We start from the raw sequence: 21,756 nt of genomic DNA, 5'->3' as shown, positions 1-21,756 counted from the left end.
ATTTGGCAGGGCCCCTCTTTCTTGGTAGTTTAAATGGAACCACTTATTTGCAACATACAAGCTCATTTTATAATTAAATGTTACACCAGCATTACATACCGTACTTACCATGCTGCAAATTACTCTGGCTTCCTATAGTTTGGATTGCTCTGATGGCTTTGAAGGCTAGCCGACGCGTAGGGAGAGATAGTCAAATGAAAATGATAACAGTAATTCTAATTCATTGCAGTCATTTCACTATCAGCCATCATGTTCCATGAATAGGATGCATGGAACGATTCTTCATCCTCTTTTTACATCCTGTCTTAACGCCGTGCATAGTGGTTGGCTGCTAGTGCCTTGGTAGTCAGTGGCAGATCAATCCAATTATTGGTGTCACTTGTTTATTTGCAAATTATTCCAGTGACAATCTGGTCTGGCAAAACACACTAAGTGCTCTAATTAAAATTGTCTGGGAAGATGGCTTGTGGTTGTCATCGATTTGTTTATAGCGACAGCCCAGGCAATAGTGTGAGCCCTGTAAGCTTGGTGTCCTTGAGAATTCTCAAAACAAAACTGAGTAGAACATCCTTTGACATGGCACATTTTACACTTGGGAAAATAACTATTTTCCATAGTTACAGATGATCTCTTTTGATTTGCAGCATATGCTTCATGGGAAGTGTGTTGTGCCTACACTTGATCTTAGCCAAAAGGCCAATAAGTAATGAGTTTTATTATGTCTGATGTGCTATGGGATAGGTGAGCAGATGGTTGCATGTGCTGCTGTTCAGGGAGGTCTGTCAGCAGCTGACTTCAGCATAATGTATAAGTGAGCAAAGAAACAAACAAAAACAAAAAAACCGGGATGCAAGATGCTTACATAATTTGTGCCGTAAACCTCTTCCTCGAACTCTTGCATAATTGGGGAACATGGCCTAGGAATTGGGGAGAAACCCACTTAATCTACACTTTCCAAAGGAATATGAAAATGGATTCATAGCCATCCTTTGAAATTCACACTTCTTTGAATTTTGCAATACAGTTTGGCAGCCACGCAATGTTGGGGGAGGAATTAGCAGCCAGCATCAGTTCCTCCTAGCTGCTTGCAATCTCTGGGAGCTCGTGACCAGGAGCTTGCAACTTGGAATGTCTACAAAATCCAAGAGCAAAGTATGCACAAGAATGCATATATCAGTGAAAATGTCGTGCAAAATTGCATTACATCAGGGGGAAACACATTATATTGGGCAAAATTCCAAACAAAAAACTGGTGTATTAGGAGAAATTCACACTGAAATGCTGGTGAATTGGCATAAGGACATTAAAAAATAAAGAAATCACAAACTGATTTGGAAATGTGGAAAACTGAACTTAAAAGTGAAAAAAAGAGAGAAACTGAAAAAGACATATTTGCCCATCCCATAAAGGGGCACAATCTAGGCCCTTCAGCTGTCCTAGTCTGGAGCTAGTATAGGAAAAGATTGAAAAAAGAAATTGACCTAACCACTTCACTCTATCCCACTACTCGCTGGCTATCCAGAAGGTGTAATATGCTTTAAATTAGAATATAAAAAAGCATGAAGGAAACCGTGGTAAAACAAAAATGGGGGGAAGTCCAGAGTTCTTGGAGCCCTGAAGGACAGTGAAAATCTATGTTTACTTCTACCATGGCAACTTCTCTTACATCAGGGAGAATTTCTACACAGCATCTCTGCAATGAGTACAAAGCTCTAATCGGTGAGCTGGCAGGTTTTTGTATGTGTCAGTTGCTCCTCCCCAAACCATTACTATATAATTGGTCACTAAATCTATTGAACAAACACAAAGGAACTTGGGCAAAGATACTGTGGATCTAACAATTCATGCCAGAATATTATGATCTCAAAGTGAATATTAAAAAGTGGATATGTACTGTATATCTCCTGTGGCCCTCCCTGACACATCTCCCAGGTGGCATGGCCTATGGGCAAGCCTGGTTGAAGTTATAGCTCAGTCACACGTTGAAGGCTGTAGGTCATGGGTAGGCAAACTAAGGCCCGGGGGCCAGATCTGGCCCAATCGCCTTCTAAATCCGGCCTACTCACGGTCTGGGAACCAGAGTGTTTTTACATGAGTAGAATATGCCCTTTTATTTAAAATGCATCTCTGGGTTATTTGTGGGGCCTGCCTGGTGTTTTTACATGAGTAGAATATGCCCTTTTATTTAAAATGCATCTCTGGGTTATTTGTGGGGCATAGGAATTTGTTCATTCCCCCCCCCAAACATAGTCCGGCCCCCCACAAGGTCTGAGGGACAGTGGACCGGGCCCCTGCTGAAAAAGTTTGCTGACCCCTGCTGTAGGTTCTGCAGCTCTGACCTGCTAGAATTGACCCATTTGTGGATCTCTTCCCTGTATCTGTTGCAACCACACAACTGCATTTACATCTCTGGAATTTATTTCATGTGTGCATTTATTTTTGTGCACTCTTCATATCGAGAGCTGCAGATTGTAACTGTGGCTGTTCACAAGAGATGCTTATACCTTCAGCAACATGCTTATCTCCACTATACATTACATGTCACTGGGAAAGCACATGCTCTTGTCTCTAGATCAGGTTTGTGCAAACACCACAATGAGAGCTTTCAGGAGGCTTTTCAATTGCCTCGAAGGCATCCTGAAGATGGCATCCTCATTTACCTATTTTGTCTCGGTGGTGATAGCAATACTTATGAGCTGTTGCCAATAAAAAAATTAGTTGACTTAAGCTGAGTTAATGGCTTTATTTCACAAGCCACATGTGTAAAAAATATCAGTTCTTCTTAGCTCTGCTAAATCTTCCCAAGGATGTCATGGCATTATGGATTTTGTTGTGGTTGTTTATATGCGTATTTTAGTGGTGTAAACCTATCATCAAGCTGGCAAGATAAACTAAAATGATGATGCGTTTCTCCAGCCCATCACCCTTCCTTCTTCCCAGAAGCAAGGAAATAAAAATATTGGAGTTCTCACGGGATTGCAGGAATGCAGAGCAGTTTCTATCTTTAGCCTAGTATTACCATGGAACTGTGAATTCAATGCAGTAAAAGCCCATTTTCACCTAGCAGAAAGCCCAGTTGATTGAAATTACTAGGTGGTATCACTCTAAATCTGGTTTAAAGTGTTGAACTTATGGTTTTCTTATCCATCACACACAGCAGCAAGCTCTTCTTGTGAGTAACTGTTTTTTGTGTCCTGTTATTCTAATCTCTCTCTCTCTCTCTCTCTCTCTCTCTCACACACACACACACACACACACACACACACACACACACACCTCCAACACAGTCTTTTATCTCCCCCCCATCCCATTTCATATTCCCTAAGTGCAAAAAGAAGTGCTATCAATCCTTCATCTTTTGTTTCAACAGAAAAGCAATTGGGAGCTTTGTTTCCTCAAAGAGCTATTGCTTTTCTTCCTGACATGCCCAAACAACTAGTTCCTGACCACTTCAGCCAGATCTCAACCACTTTCAGGTCATTCATAGATCACTGTGTTTCTCCATAGAAATGTGAGATCCAATAAACCAGAATTTTTCATCCTTGGGTCCCCAGTTGTGGGTCCCATCATTCCCAGCCAGGTTAGCCAATGGTTGAGGGTTGATGGGAATGCTGCAGACCAACATCTGGGGACCCAAGGCGCAATAAGGCTTCAATAGACATAACACTCTTTGTTTACAATAAGTGGGGAAGGGGGCAGGATTCCTGACAGTGGTGAGAATTGTGAGCATGTTCAGCAGAATATTCTTGGAACCCCTCTTCCAAAGTCCCATCTTATTGTGGAAAGGTTTGATGCGGAACCAGTACCTTCTGGGATGTTGGGAGAATGAGTTTCATGCAGACCCCTGCCACTGGAGAGCCAGTGTGGTGTAGTGGTTAAGAGCGGTAGTCTCGTTATCTGGTGAACCGGGTTCAATTCTCCGCTCCTCCGTATGCAGTTGCTGGGTGACCTTGGGCTAGTCACACTTCTTTGAAGTCTCTCAGCCTCACTCACCTCACAGAGTGTTTGTTGTAGGGGAGGAAGGGAAAAGGAGAATGTTAGCCGCTTTGAGACTCCTTCGGGTAGTGATAAGGCGGGATATCAAATCCAAACTCTTCTTCTTCTTCTCTTCTTCTTCTTCTTCTTCTTCTTCTTCTTCTTCTTCTTCTTCTTCTTCTTCACTGCTGTACTCTTAGCCCACAATGGATTGCTGTTTCTTAGTGATCCTTGTTGTGGATCAAACAGAGCTGGCAGAATGGAATGGCAAACTTGCACGTATGAAGGCAAGTCCCTCTGACTCAAAAGTTTCATAATCTCAGGTAGCAGCTTGAACATAGGCAGAGTTAGCCTTGCACCGGCATGTACAAGACCCTTCAGATCTTACACTGTACAGTATAGGTTGGGGATTGTGCCTTGTGGTATTATTATTATTATTATTATTATTATTATTATTATTATTATTATTATTATTATTATTATTTCTACCCCAGCCACTCTGGGTGGCTTCCAACAAAGGATTAAAAATCCATTAGAACATCAGTCATTAAAAACTTCCCTAAACAGATGCCTCCCCATTCTCCTTCTGTGCACCCCTTAAATCTTTTATTGGGGTTTTCCACAACCTCTCAGAGAAGATTAGGTGACAGTGCAGGCATGGGGGCGGGGGAGGAGAGGAGAAATCTCCCATTGTGCAAGCACAGGTAGAAATAAAAGGACTGGCTAAGAGCAGACTGAAACAGGAAAGGCTATGTCCCATTTGCCTAAATGGACCAGCCTACATTGCTTAGCTATGGTCTCACTCACTGTGGGGGTGAGAAGCTTGCCATAGAGAGAGGCGAATTCCATTAGCTCAGCTCTTGAAGAGGTGAGGCTCTCTGCAAATTTTAAAAGAAGGAAAGCGTACTCCTTATCCCAGCCAAACATTATCAACACACCCTCTTCCGATTTGTTCATTTGTTCAGCAGATACTTGTTTGAAAGGAGGCTTGTTTCTACATTTTTGTATTCTCAAGAGCTTGCACATTTTCAAGAGATTGGCTCTTTCTCTTCCATTTCAAACCCACTACACATACACACACACACACACACACACACACACACACACACACACACCTGGAATTGAGCAGCGCGCCCTGAATTTCATTTTGCTACTGTAAATGAGATTATTGATTTAATGGAGAACACTAAACCCACGGCCTTATTCTAGTAAAATATATTGCTGGAGCATTTTAGAGAAATGCTTGGGATTAGTTATCTTATTTCTTCCTCCCTCTCTTACTTCATTGTGGAAAGTGTTAGAGAAGCAGTCTGTTTAAAAAGAATGGCATATTGGATTCCCATTTAAGATATATGTATAATCCTTCAGTGTGATTATTATTTTTAAGTAAATGACACACATTAGAGCTGACAAAAGAATTGAGTGGGGAAAAACTGATACCTGTCTCCTTATAAATGAATTATTAGAATATCTGCTTCCAGTTGTCTGAGAAATTTGATTCAGATTGCATTTAAAATGAACCTGCCTAATTGGAGCTTTCCAAAAAATACAAAGGTCAAAAAACAGCCATCCTTTAAAATTTACCTTTCTCTGAATTTTACAATGCAATTCTCCAGCCAAGTAATGTGTACCAGAAATGCATCTTCTAGGGCAAAGTGTGCATCACAGTGCATATATTTGTGGGGAAAAATGTGCAAAAATGCATGGAATTATGGGAAATCCCATTGGAAATCATGCATATTAGGCAAAATTGCATGCAAACACTTAGATCTGAGAAATCCAAATGCGAATGAATTTTCACGGGAGCTTTTTATTAATGCAGACTGATGTGAAAAAGGTGGCGAGCTGAACTTTAGATTGGAAAAGAGAGAGAAACAGAGTGTTTGACAGATCACCCAGCCCTTCTACTGATGTTATGTAGAAGAGTACCCACTTTAGATTCCACAGATTCTAGTTTCTGGGTGAAGTCAGAGAGGAGACAGCTTACAGGCTGGCACTGGCGGAGGAAAGGGGGGCAGGGAGAGGGCACTGCCCCAAGCACCATCGGAGAGGGGAGTACCATCGTGGCGGCTGCCCTGGACACACACCCCACCGTGCTGGGTGCCCCGCCCCCACAGGCAGCATGCCATGCCCTAGGGATGTACGCCAGCCACACCCTGCCTGCTTTCCACCCCCTCTTGACTGCAGGCTGGCAGTCAAGATGGGGGAAGGTTCTGTTCCACCCTGTGTTTTGGAGCGGACCTATGCATTCTTCCCATTTGGTCCCATGTGCAGATCAGAACACAAATCTGCAGATTAAGCCGCACAAAGAAATGTGGGGAATGGTGGTTGAGGATAAAGCTTTCTCCAAGGCAGTCCCTAGATTGTGGAATTCCCTCCTCACAGAGCTGCATCTAACATTATCATTTCATCGCTTCTGCAGTATGCCGAAGATGCATCTTTGACCCTTGCCTTTGGCAGTCAGATGTATGGATCTATAGGGAGATAGATGTAAACTGCCCTGAAACTTTATGATGGTGGGTAGGTGAAAAATTCAAATCATCACCATCTGATTTGCCCAAGGGTCCATGTCCTTAAAAGATGGGATGCATTCCCCTCCTTTTTTATTAAAGTTTTCTTGGTTTACAAAGGTATGCGCAATTTCTCTTTTTTCGAGTTACATTTTCCATAGATCAGTTTCATTTGTTGAGACATTAGGGCTACATTAGGAAGAAAAGGGGGGGAGGTGGAGGGGGGAAAGGTGAGTGGGGGTCGGGAGGCAATGTTTCTATTTTGCTTAATGTATGTGTGGTGTTTTGTGTCAGCGTCGTTTGTTCAGGTTCTCTTTGCTATTTGCTTGTGTTCCTTTGGTGGTGAGAGAAATTGGGGTTGGCCTAGGATGCGGTTGCTTGTTTGTGATTGGCTGTGGTGAACTTTGTCAGGTGTGAGTGGGGTGGGTAGGTGTTTTTGAATCAGGTTAGCCATATTGATTCGTATGCTGTTGATGGATTCTTGTTGTTGCCTTGTTAGGCTGTGTATGTGATAAAGGGGAGCCATACCGGGGTGAAGGTATCTTCTTCTATTTGTGCCTGTGTCAGTTTCAGTTTATTGGTTAATTTTTCTAGTAGGGCTGTTTCCCATACTCTTTGGTACCATTGGTCCATGCTTACTCCTGACAGGTCTCTCCAGTGGCTGGCTATGATGTTTCTGGTTGCTGAGAGTAGGTGGGTTATGAGTTTTTTGTGTGATGTGAGTAGGCATTACAGTGGCACCTCTGGATGCGAACGGAATCCGTTCTGGAGCCCCGTTTGCATCCAGAAGCAAACGCACCCCACGTCCGCGTGTATGCGTGGGTCGCGATTCGCCGCTTCCGTGCATGCATGTGACATCATTTTGACCATCTGCACATGCGCGAGAGGCAAAACCTGGAAGTAACATGCTCCGTTACTTCCAGGTCACCGCAGCACACAACCTGAAAATGCTTATCTCAAAGCTACTTCAACCCAAGGTATGAGTGTATTTTCTGGGAATATGTTTAGTAGGGCCAGTTCTGGGGTGATTAGAAATCACCCCCCTTTTAAACATTTTACAGCAGCTTAGTGCAACTAATACCTGCTCTGTGCCACCTGGTTAATAAGCTGTTTTGAAATGCTCCCAGGAAGCAACTGTATGTCGCCATGTGCAGTCCCTTCCTGGGGAACTGTATGAGAAGAAGGATGACTGTCCTATGTACTTATGGTAGGGTTGCTGCCTTGATTTTCCTGTACAATGTTGCTGGCAGTCCACCCCTAGCTGACAGACTCCAGCAGCAGAGTTTATAACAGTCTTCCTCAGTCTGGTACTCTCAAGATGATTTGGACTGCAACTCTCACCAGCCTTAGGCAGCATGGCCAATGGGCAGCAAAAATGAGGATGCAAGCTTTTTCACCCATGCAAAATCCTGGGGACTGTCACAAAGGCCAAAGCAGGCTTCTTTTCTCTCTCTCTTGCACCTCCCTATATACCAGGTAGTTGGTAGCCTTGACCATTGGCTTGAGGCAGACTGCTATTGGCCTCTGCCAAGCAATGCATTGCAGTGCCTGCCCTATAGAAAACAGGTCTCCATTATCTCCTTGGCCCCAGGGGAAGGAAGAAACTGTATAATGCAATAACATGAGTGATCCGTTCAGTACTAGAAATTGTATTGCCATTTCCTGTGGTTTTGTAGATCCAAGTGCAAAACAATGCACATCACACAAAGAGAGCAACACACACGCAATATGAGGTTGCTTTGAGACATCATGCTTTGCAGTTCACTTTAGAATTCATTAAAACCAAGCCACAAGGTTATACAAAACTTCCCACTTCATTTTTGCAGCTTTTTCTATGCCGGCAAATAGTGACCTCACATATTCAGGGCATTTATCTGCGAAAGCTGATATGCCATTTTCGCAAGGGTCAGATCTCCTGAGTTCTTAAATTAGTTCACATCTCAGCATCAGAACATGTTATCCTTATTTATTTAAAGGCAAAGGGGTGTGATTTCGATTTGGAGAATTTTCAGGCAAAAACACTTGTGCCTCTAGAGTTGCTTGCAAGGTTGTGTGTCAGTGTGTTTCTCCAACACTGCATAAAGCACTGCTAATGTGCTACTTTGCAGGGCTGCTGCAGCGTTGAAACTTCTGCCACATTGAAAGCTAATGCTACTGACCAAAATAAAATTGACAGACAGCACAATGCTATATGCGTTTACTCAGAAGTTATTCTTTTTTAGTTTAATTGGCTTGCTTGAGGTAAGTAGGTACAAGAATACTGTCTCTTTTGTACAATTCTTTTCACAATGTGTGACAACCTCCCCACCCACCTCCCACTTTGCACAATTCCTCACAATTCCCATTTCCTCCTCCCTTATGGCCAGGAGGAAGATTTTGAAGCTGTTCACTTTTATTTCACTACAGCTTCTTAGTTCATTTAAAGCAATCTGGCTTTAGAAACCGTGGTTTAAAGTTGGCTGGTTTTAAATGAACCACAATTAATCTTAGCCACAGTTCATTGGTTAACTAAAAGCAAAAACCAGAGTTTCTAAACTCATTCTTGGGACCATTTGGGAGAAGGAAAAGGGAGGGGATAAATCTAGGTTCATTCACATAATCCAAACACCACTGTATCCTTGCATCAAGTACATACAATAATATCTTATAAATATTTATTGTCATTTGTAAATGTAACTTTTAAAAGTGTGTGTGCATGTGTGTGCTTGTGTGTTTTAATGTATCCATGTCTGTTTATGCCAGATTGGGTTCATGTGAGCATTTCTAAGAGACTAAATCCTACCTTGGACCCCAAATGCCTTGGAACTCGGACGTTTTGGCTCCTGAATGCCGCAAACCCAGAAGTGATTGTCCTGGTTTGTGAATGATCTTTTGGAACCCGAATGTCCAACAGGGCTTCTGCATCTTCTGATTGGCTGCAGGAGCTTCCTGCAGCCAATAAAAACATTTTGGAAGTCGAATGGACTTCCGGAATGGATTCCCTTCGACTTCCGAGATACAACTATATTTCATTGATAGCTTTGACAGTCTTATTCCTGTATGGGGCTTTTTTGAAGGAGGGGGCAGAATTATATTGAATCCAGAATTGCTTCCCCAATTGTCATTTCAGGCTGCACACATTGCATTGTATTTTTTTTAAAAAAGTAATATATGCTGCTTTGATTTATTTTTGTAATAAAAAAAAACAAGCTATAAATAATAAACTAATTGTATTCATGATACCACACAAGTAATACATCTCCAACCAGCGTCTGCACAAAACTGATGCTTCAAGTTAGTCAATCTGTCATTATGGAGCATTTTAGGAAACCACTAAATGTAAAAAGCACCTCAAATTAACTCTCTCAATCTGTCTTCTTCCCTAACCCATGAATATTCTTTCACTTCGCCTCTCTAAGGAAAAGAAAAGAAAGCTCGCTTCTAACTTCACTATACGCAATAAAATGGAAATAGTTAATTGGATTGGCAACAAAGAGTGACTTCTTTTTAGCAAGCTTGTGAAATGACAAGATGTTGCTTGGACTCTAGAGATAAGGTACCCATGTGTTACTTCGAATTAACTGCTGTAGCACAATAAATTTCAGAGTTTAGATTAATTTGAAGCCCGGCGCTGACTGCTAATTAAGCAAGTGGAGGAAACTGTTTTAACTGTAAATGAAGCTGTATACTTGATGGGGCTTAGGAGGTGGCAATTTGCACAAGTTGGGTGCTTTGTGGTGACAGCTGAAAATGTCAGTGGTCACCAAGTTTCCATAGCCAGTTGGTCATGTGCAGACAACCTAATGCAGGCAGAGTCCATCGCTGTCAGGAACAACCAGGACTAGAGCTGGGATTGACATCAGTGCCCACCTCCCTCAAGCAGTTCCTATGGAGTGCCAGCTGCCACTTGTCCTAACGCCCCTGAGCAGGGCAGCCATCATTCGGGGAAGAGCCATAACTCAGTCGCAGAGTACCTGCTTTGCATGCATATGGTCATAGGTTCAGTCCCCAGGTACTAGGGTTGGGGATGTTCCTTGCCTGAAACCTTAGAATGCTGGTGCCAATCAGTGCAAGAATTATTGGGTTGGATGGACCAGTGGTCTGACTGATTATAAGGGAGCTTCCTATGTCCAGGGGCTGGACTGAGGAGGAATGGTGCCCTCCCTGCTCTTGAACCTTCCCAAGAACAGGAGAACAGTATAGATTTAGAACAGTGGTTTGCAGAAGGCCATAGTTGAGAGGCTGCAGAGGGGGAAAGCTGGGAAATATTGGGAGAGGAACAGCAGGAGGAAGACACACCAGGGGAGGGACAGCTGACAGATTCAGTGTTTTTGGAAAGCATTCCTGAGCCCCTCTCTCCCAGGACTAGGTGAGCATTGAGAGTAGTAGAACAGAAAGTGCAGAGGCAGAAAGCTCAGATTAACCCATTTAGGTGCTTATGTATTCAAAAGAGCACCACTCATGTCCAAATAGCACTGAATTAGCACTCAGTGGCCATAGACTGCTGACTAACTGAGGAAGGGCAGAAAAGCAAATCTGAGAGGGGAAGACAATATTGTCCTGGAAGACAATAATGATGATAATAATAATAAAAAATTATTATTTATACCCCACCCATCTGGCTGGGTTTCCCCAGCCACTCTGGGCAGCTCCCAACAGAGGACCAAAAACAGAATAAAACAACAGACACTAAAAACTTCCCTAAACAGGGCTGCCTTCAGATGTCTTCTAAAAGTCAGATAGTTGTTTATTTCCTTGACATCTGATGGGAGGGCATTCCACAGGGTGGGCGCCACCACCGAGAAGGCCCTATGCCTGGTTCTCTGTAACCTCACTTCTCACAGTGAAGGAATGTCCAGAAGGCCCTCAGTGCTGGACCTCAGTGTCTGGGCTGAGCGATGGGGGTGGGGGGGAGAGAGACGCTCCTTCAGGCATACTGGGCCAAGGCCCTTTAGGGCTTTAAAGGTCAGCACTGAATACAGACACAGTACTGAATAAAAACACTCCATCATTTTGTTGTGAGACCCACTTTTTCTACTGATAATTAAAGAGCAGAATATGGGCATGTCTTTTGCATGCAACAGCTTAGGCTGGCATTCAACTGCATTTTACTCAGAGCAGACCCATTGCAATTAATGGAAATTACTGAGCTTGGTCCATTACTTTTAAAGGGCATTCTATGAATAACATTCAGTTTAATACCACCCTTAGTGTTTCTATAAGCATCACATGAGGGAAATCTAGTGTAAAAGACCCAATGATTTTGACACATCCCCACATGCACAGCCACACCACAGTTATGTTCTACAGTGCTTTGTCCATGTGTACATTTCATCAGTAATATATGGGTGGGCAACAAGCCATAAATAAGCTCGATTTCATACAAAATTTAGAATCAAAAAGAAGAGAACCACAATGGAGGATTCCTGGCTGCAAAAAACAAGGCCAGATAAATCAGAACTCCAAAAATTTGGGGGAAGAAATGCAAATGAGAAAAGTTTTGGAAGCATTCCTAACCTGGATTTCAGTTTAACTCACACAAAAAAACCAGTTTGCAGGATGTTTTGACACCATCTCTAAAACTGTGACATACGAACAAGGCCTCTTTTACAAGCAAGTAGAAGCAACTCTCCTTTCCACTGCTGTTAGATTTCAGATTTATAGCAAAGCAAAATATACTTTCCAGTAAACCTTGACCTTAGTCTGCCTCCTGAATACAGATCACATGCTTTGTGATTTGCTCCTCGCCTTTCAAGACTAGCCCTCTCTTTTTTACATCTTTTGATCAGAACCCATCACATCATTGTGACTGCAGGTGCAATTTTATCCTGCAAAGTTTCACTTCCATCCCTTGTGTCATTACATTTTTTTATTCAGATGATGGCATTCCCTTTGGAAGGTTTTCTTCTAAAGTTAATGTTTTGTTTTGTTTTTGGTATTTGCTTTACACCCAGAAATAGGCCTTCTCATCCTTAAACCTTTTATTCTTGTCTTGGCTGCCATAGTTATGCTATGACACATTTTAATTGTTCACAGTTAAGTGTTGCAAAAAAAAGAAAGAAGCAGCAGCATTAATTTAAGGCCTGATGTAAATAGAAGTGTTAGGGAGGAAAATGTATTAAATTAAACAGAAGAGAAGCCTCAAGGACTGAACATCTGTACTAGGTGCAAAATGCCATGTTCAATTCTTCATGGAAGTAGCCACAGTTGATGAAGGGTTTTCTTGCTAGTTTTCCTGACTATACACCTCCTTCATTTTGCATTACTGTAAAGATTATGTCCCAAAACAGTCTAGTAGACAACTGGCTGAAAGCTGTCTTACTTTCAGTTGTTTTTGGTTCTGCCCACCTTCCCTCGAGAAGTTGTGAACTCTTCTTCATTGGCTCTCCCTCCCTCCCTCCCTCCCTCCCTCTGTCTCTCTCTTTCTTATTACAATCAAATCTTGGTTGTTGAACGTAATCTGTTCCGGAGCCCGTTCAGCTTCCGCAATGTTTGACAAAGCGTGTTCTCCCTAACAGAGAGCACGTGTTGCGGTTGGGGAACAGGCCGCCCTGGCATGACTAGGCAAAATTGATCTGCAACCCTAGCCTTAAGGGTTAATTGGGTTGCTGGGGAATTTTGATTGTTACCAATTTGGAGGAGGAGTCAGATCTTATAAATAGAAGGGACGGACGTGGGGACGTCCTCTTGGCCGTTTTGGATCGGATCACCCGCCCTCCCTCCCTTTAATAGGGGCGTTTTTTATTTAAGTTGATCGCTTGACCTTGCTATGCCTGTCATGGGGTCGTTCGCCTTTGAGCGGGGGCCTGGTAGGAATTTTGCCATCTGGCTGATTGGCTGGTGCCATTTGGTTTTTGCCTACTGCGTAGCAAATCGTCACAACTTGTAAGGTTGGCAGTTAGGCATTGGTTAATTGGTGCTTGGAGGGGTAAGTGCCTACCCCTCCAAATGATGCGGAAAGGGAATTCCGTTAAAGGAATCCAGGGGCTTGCCATTCTTTTGTCCTTGTCCGTGGAGCCGGACTTGGGCCGTGCAAGCCCCACCGGAACATGAGGGTCAGAAGTGAGGGCCTGTTTCCCGGCCTCCCTTCTATCCAATACTTGTTTCCCACGCTGGCTTCCGGTGGAGTCCGGAAGGGCCAGCTCTGTCCTTGAGGGCCAGGACAGATAGTCGGAACCAATGCCTAAGCAACCACTCACAATTTTTGTATTTTGAATAAAGTTGTGGCCAAAAAATTATGCCAAAACCTTAAACAAAAATTGACATGTGAAGTGTGAATTTATTTGGGGGACGGCACTGTGGAACTCAATACGCAACTGAGGCACGGCTTCCGATTGGTTGCAAGAGCTTCCTGCACTCAAGCGGAACCGCGTCGGACGTACTGCCGAAACATCACGCCAATCCTCAGTCCCTCATTACTGTCATGTTGGCTTGGAGGTTTCTAAGCAGAGGTTGGGCACCCACCTGCCATGAATGCTTTGGTTGAGATTCCTGCATTGCAGGGGGTTGGACTAGATGGCTCTGGGTCCCTTCCAACTCTACCATTCTAAGATTCCTTCACCGCTATTTCTGTTTCTGTTTTTTCCCCTGATGGATCCATCACACAGGTGCTCCTTTCCAAATGAAGCCTGCCTCTCACTGTCCTCTACTGCCATGCCATCATTATCAAAATGTATGGGGAGTGCCTTCGTGACATGGATCACTAACAGGAGCATGCCTATAAACAGTCTTCGCCTCCAGTGAGAGGTGATGCATCTGGATATATTGAATTTGACATTTCTAGTGCAGAGCGGAGCTTCGTCACAGTAGCAACTGTTTCATGTCCTGAATACAAATATTCCCATCCATGCCGTCCTAGACATGGGCAAACTGTTGTCATATTTTCCCGGTGAATTTAACATTCTGTGTTGGTGGAGAGTAGGACAGCCTGAGCATGGGTCAATATAAATTAGGTCTTCCTTCCTTCCTTCCTTCCTTCCTTCCTTCCTTCCTTCCTTCCTTCCTTCCTCTGCAAATTCATTCTGGCATGGTGCCCTTTCTTGTTTTAGAGTTTAAAAATAGACTTTGGTCTAATATGCACATACACACACACCTGTTAAGAATCCATGTTCTCTGCCCTTTCCCAACACATGATAAATATAAGGAAATGTGAGCTGAATACTGTGTGCATAAGCCTGTTTTGCACATTTGTTCTCCATCAAAACCTATTTGTTCACTCATTAAAAACAGGGGAAGCTGTGTATGCAGTGCACCCACTTAGATAAGGGAGGGAGTGCTTTTCTACAGCAGGGATAAGTGGAATTTGTGGCTCTCCAGATGTTGCCAGACTGCATCCCCTATCACACTTGACCATTGGCCATGCTGGCTGGGACTGGTGGGAGTCGGAGTCCAACATCTGGAGGTCACCATTTCCCCACCTCTCTGCAAAAGGTTACATAGGATCCCCAAAAGCATTTTATTGAATCAAATGGAAAGGGCACCTAGCCCAGCATTCTGTTTTCAGCAGTGACCAACCAAATGATTCTAAGCATCTCACAAACACCTCCCTATTGTTCATCTCCCAGATGTAGTATTCAGAGGTACACATCCTCTTAGCATTGAGATTCCATTTAGCTTTCATAGGTATTGATATTCGTGTTCCATGTTGTCAAGGTGCTGTCAGGTGAGCACAGGGCATCCACAGGGCAAGAAAGAATGTGAGGCATGAAATGTGGTTAGCTTTTATTTGCAGAAAGTAACAACACAGTAGAGTCACTCTGGCTTGACTCATTCAACTTGAGACGTTACTGAAACTGACCACCAGCTCCCACTACCCTCTCTAGCCTCTCACTCTGCATCCCTCCTGAGCAAATGGAGACTGTGACAAGGGGATGGGCTCCTCCACTAATCCCTTCCTGGCCCATTGCTCAGCAATGTGCAGGACTCTCCTCGATCAACCTGTCAGAGGGGGAGGAGAGCCAGCAAGGCTGGGGCTGGTCCAGCTGCTGTGTAGCAGGGGTGATATCTGACTCCTCTCTGTCTGAATCTGTGCTCACACTGTGATGCTCAGCTTCCAGCTGTCCTGGAAGGACCTCCTTCTTCTGACCCCCCATGATTGTGGAAGCCACCTGCTTCGAGCACCTCCCAGCCCGTCCCTTCACCAGACTGCTCTCCAGTGTCCCACCACCACAATACAGGATCTAAGTTACCGTCTTCTGTTTCTTCCCTGCGGAGCTCTAAGGCAGGTGGCATCCACCACTCTTCCTTATCCATCTAGTCCCTGACACATGTGCTGCTGCTTATGTGATCAAAACAGCAGCAACCCCATGCAGTAGGGAGGTATCAGAAGGCCTAGCCCTTAGGGCAGCCTTTCTCAACCTTGGGTCCCAGATGTTTTTGGCCAGCAACTCCCATCATCCCTGACCACTGGTCCTGTGAGCTAGGGATCATAGGAGTTGTAGGCCAAAAACTTCTGGGGACCCAAGGTTGAGAAAGGCTGCCCTAGGGCATGGGCAGGAAAACTAAGACCCGGCGGTCGGATCCGGCCCAGTCGCCTTCTAAATCCAGCCCACCGACTGTCTGGGAATCAGCGCGTTTTTACATGAGTAGAATGTGTGCTTTTATTTAAAATGCATCTCTGGGTTATTTGTAGGGCATAGGAATTTGTTCATTATTATAGTGGTACCTCGGGTTACATATGCTTCAGGTTACATACGCTTCAGGTTACAGACTCCACTAACCCAGAAATAGTGCTTCAGGTTAAGAACTTTGCTTCAGGATGAGAACAAAAATCGTGCTCTGGTGGCATGGCGGCAGCAGGAGGCCCCATTAGCTACAGTGGTGCTTCAGGTTAAGAACAGTTTCAGGTTAAGAACGGACCTCCGGAACAAATTAAGTACTTAACCTGAGGTACCTCTGTATTTTTTTTCAAAATATAGTCCGGCTCCCTACCAAGATCTGAGGGACAGTGGACTGGCCCCCTGCTGAAAAGGTTTGCTGACCCCTGCCCTAGTGGAACCCCAAGGTTTGCAGAAAATCTAGACATCTTTGGGGAAGGGAATCCCCCATAGGGTATCCCCACCCCAGAAAACAGACTAATTTGGTCAGCACATGCTGTGTGGCAACAGCATTTTGCTGTTGCGGCAGGGACTGGAAAACCAGCTAGGAGTGCAACATCGTGAACAAGGACACTCCACGCTACCACAGTTCACCGCAGGTCCCACTTGTCAGGTCTCACAGCCTTTCACTGTCCTTATCAGAGCCAGCCCACCCATAAGGCAGGGTGAAGCACTTGCCTCAGGCACAGGAATCACAAGATGCGTCGCCCCATCCACCCCACCACTGCCACGGCCACTGCAATGCCCCCTCTTGCTAGCGAGAGGGAGGGGTTCTAGCATGAGGTGTTGCCACACATCTTCCCCACCCCTGGAATGGAGAAGATGAATGGGAATGCCTTGCCCTCACCAAATTCAGCAAGGGGTTTGTGTGTTATCATCATCATCATTTTCAATTTGTGTACCGTCTTTCTATCTTACAATACTCAAGGTGGTTTACAAGCTGAAGAAAGAAAAAAATGCACATCTTGTAACAATCTAATGCAATACAAAAATGTGATAATAAAACATAACTTTAAAATAAGCAACCTACATCAAAAAAGTAACATTCAGCAGTCATTAGAATAGTATAAAATAATATCAGCATATAAAAGTTAAACAGAAATTCACTCTTAACAGTTACAATAAATAATTTCTAAATGTATAATCAATAAAACAACGGCAAGCCACAGTACGTAAAATGATACAATAAAAATTGAGACGCAGATACTAGAGGGTGGAGCAAGGCTGATGGAAGGAGGCCTTGTTTGACAATGTCTCTCCCCTCACAGTTCTTCCTCCAGGAACAGCTCACTTATGGGGACTCCTAGGGCCAGAGGGTGGTGTTCTGGTGCCAGTGGAAGTGGGTGCAGTACGGCAGGGGCAGGGGCAGGGCACATTCACCTCAGGTGGCAAAACAGGATGGGCTGCCCCAGTCCCTGTCATCTGAAAATTGGTCCAATTCCTTTTAAAAATCACCTGCATTAGTAGCCATCACCAGATCTTGTGGTGTAGCCATCACCAGATACCAACAACTCACAATGCAATTATCCTACATTAACTAGCTACCAGTAATTAAAAAAAGTCAAAACTCACACCTTACCATTTAGGTCTACAACTGGGCATGCTTAATCCACTCTGGAGGGCCTGTTGCATCTTCAAATTTCATCCATCTCAGTGAAAAATAAAAATAAAACGTTATAGTCATTCTTAAATTCCCAATTATAGTGAGGGGCTGGGATAAAGAGCTTTGTTTTCAGCAAATCTAATTTGGCCCCAGATAATGAGTCGGAACTGGAACAATGGCTTTTAAAGTACTCCTAATACTACTAAACTGACTTATTGAAACTGAATCCACCTTAGTAACCAGAGAAAGAGATTTTCACACCAGTTTTCTTCTAAACACTCAAAAGCCCCTGACCTCTGCTGTATATTCTCTCAGCTAACTTTTTTGAAAGTCAAATCCAAAAAAACACTTTCTAAGTATTTGACACTTTTCTTCTTCTTCAAATCTAGCTATTGTATATCTGGACTAATAAGCCACCTCTTGATTCCATAAGTAACCCCTACCTTTCAAAGTGCTTTCATCTCTCCACTCAACAGTAACACATCTCCAGGCGTCTGGATTGCGGAGCTTTCTGTTTGGCACAGAGCTCTTACAGAAGTGTGAAAAGCTGTACATTTTTCCGGTGGGAGTCCTGTCTTAATGGTGCCATGCATGGAGCAAGTGAGAAAAGAGAAACAGCTACAGATTTAAAAGGGAAAGGAAAAAAGAAACCAAGGAAGGGGAAAGGGATTTGGGAAATTTCTGGCTGTGTAAGAATGTAACCCACTGACACAGTGGCCAATTGACCACAAGTAGCCACCCTCCCCTTTGATAACAGCTTGATCATCAGCATGGAGATACGGATTCTGTCCTGCTAATATCTGTGCTGATCAAGGTGGCTGGTAAAAATGCTTGTGAATGTCTTGCCTTGTGAATCCGTATCCAGTGCTTTGCATTGCTTTAGGGAAATGGTGGCTAACCTTTGGACTTCCAGATGCTGTTGGACTAGAACCCCATTGTCCCTCCCTACCATTGGCCATGCTGGCCAAGGCTGATGGAAATCTAACAACATATGACAGTGCAACCCTAGGATGTTTGCATAGGAAGTCCCACTATGCCCAGTGTGGTTTCCTCCTGTCAGGGACTGGCTGGATGAGGAGGAGCGGTGGGAGCATCCTGCCCAGGAACTCCCCAGGGAGCACAAGGACTTGGACCCAGGACTCAGCTACATTAGAAGAAGCAGCGATTTGAATGTGCTATAAACATGCAACACCAGATGGCGCCAGAGAGCAGGAAATTTTAAAATACGCTTTTCCATAGAGATTTTCTTGTATAAATTTCTGGCTTATTTATAGTGTCGTTTCCCCCCAGTGTTTAGATCCACTCCCAGGTTCTAGTGGTGGGACAATGGGGAGGAGGCTGGGGAAGGGACAAGCTGGGAGTTCTGGAAGGAGGAGGCTGGAGCGATCAAAGGGGGGGGGGTCCAGAAGGAGAAGGCCCTTCTAGAACAAGGCTGGAGACTGAGTGTCTCAGGTTGAGCACAGACACAGACAGGGAGGAATCAGAGGGTATACCTTCCATCCCACAACAGGCCAGTCTCAGTCCTGCTGGCTCCACTCCTCTCACACCCCATTCCAGGAGAGCCCTGCATGTTGTCAAACCATGGACCAGACAGGCCCACATCACAGCCTCCAGCTATTGGGAAGGGGTCCAAAGTGAGAGGCTGGGGGGGGGAAGGAGGGGCCAGTGGTCAGTTTCCGGCATTGTCTCAAGCTGAAGGAGTCGAGCCAGGGAGACCCCCACTGTGTTACTTTCTGTGAATAAAAGCATTCCAAGCCTCCAGTCTTTTCTTGACCTGAGGAGACCCAGAATTTCCCAGCCAGCCTCCCAAGTAAATGTCTTAAGGATTGCAGCCTAAGCTTCTGGGATGGGTGAGTGGAAGGGTGTTGGATACTTCAAACTCTGTCAATATTCACTGCCTGCTCCACCCACCCACCCACCCACAGCTTCACTGCACCAGGGCCTACAAACTGACTTTGATTTTCCCTCCCAACAGAACAAAATTGTCACAGTGGGATTTGTAGTTCAGCCACATTTGGAGAACCAAATGTTCCTCACACCTGGATTACAGTCTGATCCATATATTAGTCCTGGAGGTGCAAATTAAGTCAGTTTGATTAAAAATGTTGACCAAATGAATTTCCCCCCCCCCCCATCAGTGGGGGGAAATCTGAAAGATTTAGGACCGGAGTTGGTGCCTGATTCCACACAAAATGGCATTTTGAGGTTCATTTGTATTTCTGGGAAAGACAGCCAATGGATTATAAGGGAAGCAAAGAAAGCTAGTAAATTTTCAATAAAGCCAGAAAAAATAGCTTGGGATGTGCAGAGCATTTTTAGTGAGTTTAAGTTTATACGTCTCTCTCTTCCTCTGTGGTTATTTAGTCTTTCCAAGGTGGCATATTTCAGCATGCAGAGCTCCTGATAACTCTTTTATTGGCTAATTGCTTAGCTTACTAAAGTGCACTTTCAACGGAAAGCAACCGCAGACCAATTTGTCAGCTTGTAAGAATCCATCACAAGCTTGTAAAAATCATCCACTTTTCAGAGATTGATGGACTCAGACTGTTGTTTACCAGGAAGCCGAGCAGGCAGTCATGTCAGGGCAAAAGGGACCAAACACTTCAGATATAAATCAAAATTAAAGTCTCTCCAGTGATGATGCCAGAACTGCTCTGATCTTCCTTTTACATTACTGGTCTATGAATGCATACCTAATCTTAACTCCTTTTCTCTTCTTGTGTTTTTGCGGTGGGTGGAAAATGCAGACCTTCCAAGTGTCGCTATTTTCCAGTGATGTCCCTGATTTACAGAAGCTGTCCTGGTTTCTGACTTGATCCTGGAATGTCCCACTTTTCCTTTGCACGTCCCTATTTTCATTGGAGAAATGCTGGAGGGTGTGGAGTTATCTACCCCCCGAGCTGTGTGAAGGCGACCCTATATACAGAAGGTTTTTTTTTAATGTTTAATGTTTTATTATGTTTTTATATATGTTGGAAGCCACCCAGAGTGCTGGAGCAACTCCTCCTCCTCCTCCTCCTCCTCCTCCTCCTCCTCCTTCTTCTTCTTCTGCAATCACATGTAGTTGAGTAAGATTGTCTTCCATAAATACGGTTTTAACAATGAGTCCGTAAGTGACTGCGGAGGCCAATTCTGGATCCACACGTCCTTCCACAGAGGGGACAAAGGTTTCCGGGTGGGAGTTAATCATGGTGTGGATTTGCCAAGCGTGCCTTCCTCTTAGCACGTTTCTCCCTTGTGTCCTAAGTTTGAGTGTCTTCAAAGCCCATGACACCTTTGGTAAAGGCTGTTTTCCAATTGGAGCACTCACAGGCAAGTGTTTCCCAATTGTTGGTGTTTATACTACATTTTGAGGGATGCAGGTGGCGCTGTGGGTTAAACCACAGAGCCTAGGACTTGCCGATCAGAAGGTTGGCGGTTCGAATCCCCATGATGGGGTGAGCTCCCATTGCTTGGTCCCTGCTCCTGCCAACCTAACAGTTTGAAAGCACGTCAAAGTGCAAGTAGATAAATAGGTACTGCTCCGGCGGGAAGTTAAATGGCATTTCTTTTTTTCTTTTTAAGAGATATTTATTAGAATTTTACAAACAATAAAAAGTTACAGAATTAAAAATAAAAAAACAAAACAGAATAACAATAATAAAAGAAAAAGAGATACAAAAATACAAAGAGAAAATACATAAAAAGTAAAAAGAAAGTTAGAAAAAAAGAATCAATATTTTCATGTCTTATATTTCAGTTACTTGTTTCCTGACCTCCTCACACCCCCCTTTTTTGTATTCCAGTTCAAATATTTAATTCAGCAAATCCTTACCCTCTATCATTTATCTTTACTTAATATCTTAACCTATTTATAACTATATATTTCCAACCATTGTCAATCCGTATTTACATATTCTTATTAATCTTTTTACCAATACCGCTTATTTTCAATCCAACATCCCTTTAACATTCATTAATTTTACAGTATTTCTGCAAATAGTCTTTAAATTTCTTCCAGTCTTCTTCCACCACTTCTTCTCCCTGATCTCGGATTCTGCCGGTCATTTCTGCCAGTTCCATGTAGTCCATCACCTTCATCTGCCATTCTTCC

This window comes from Podarcis bocagei, assembly GCF_964188305.1.
Source record: "Podarcis bocagei genome assembly, chromosome: 17".
Lineage (NCBI taxonomy): Eukaryota > Metazoa > Chordata > Lepidosauria > Squamata > Lacertidae > Podarcis > Podarcis bocagei.
This window is presented reverse-complemented; position numbering follows the sequence as displayed.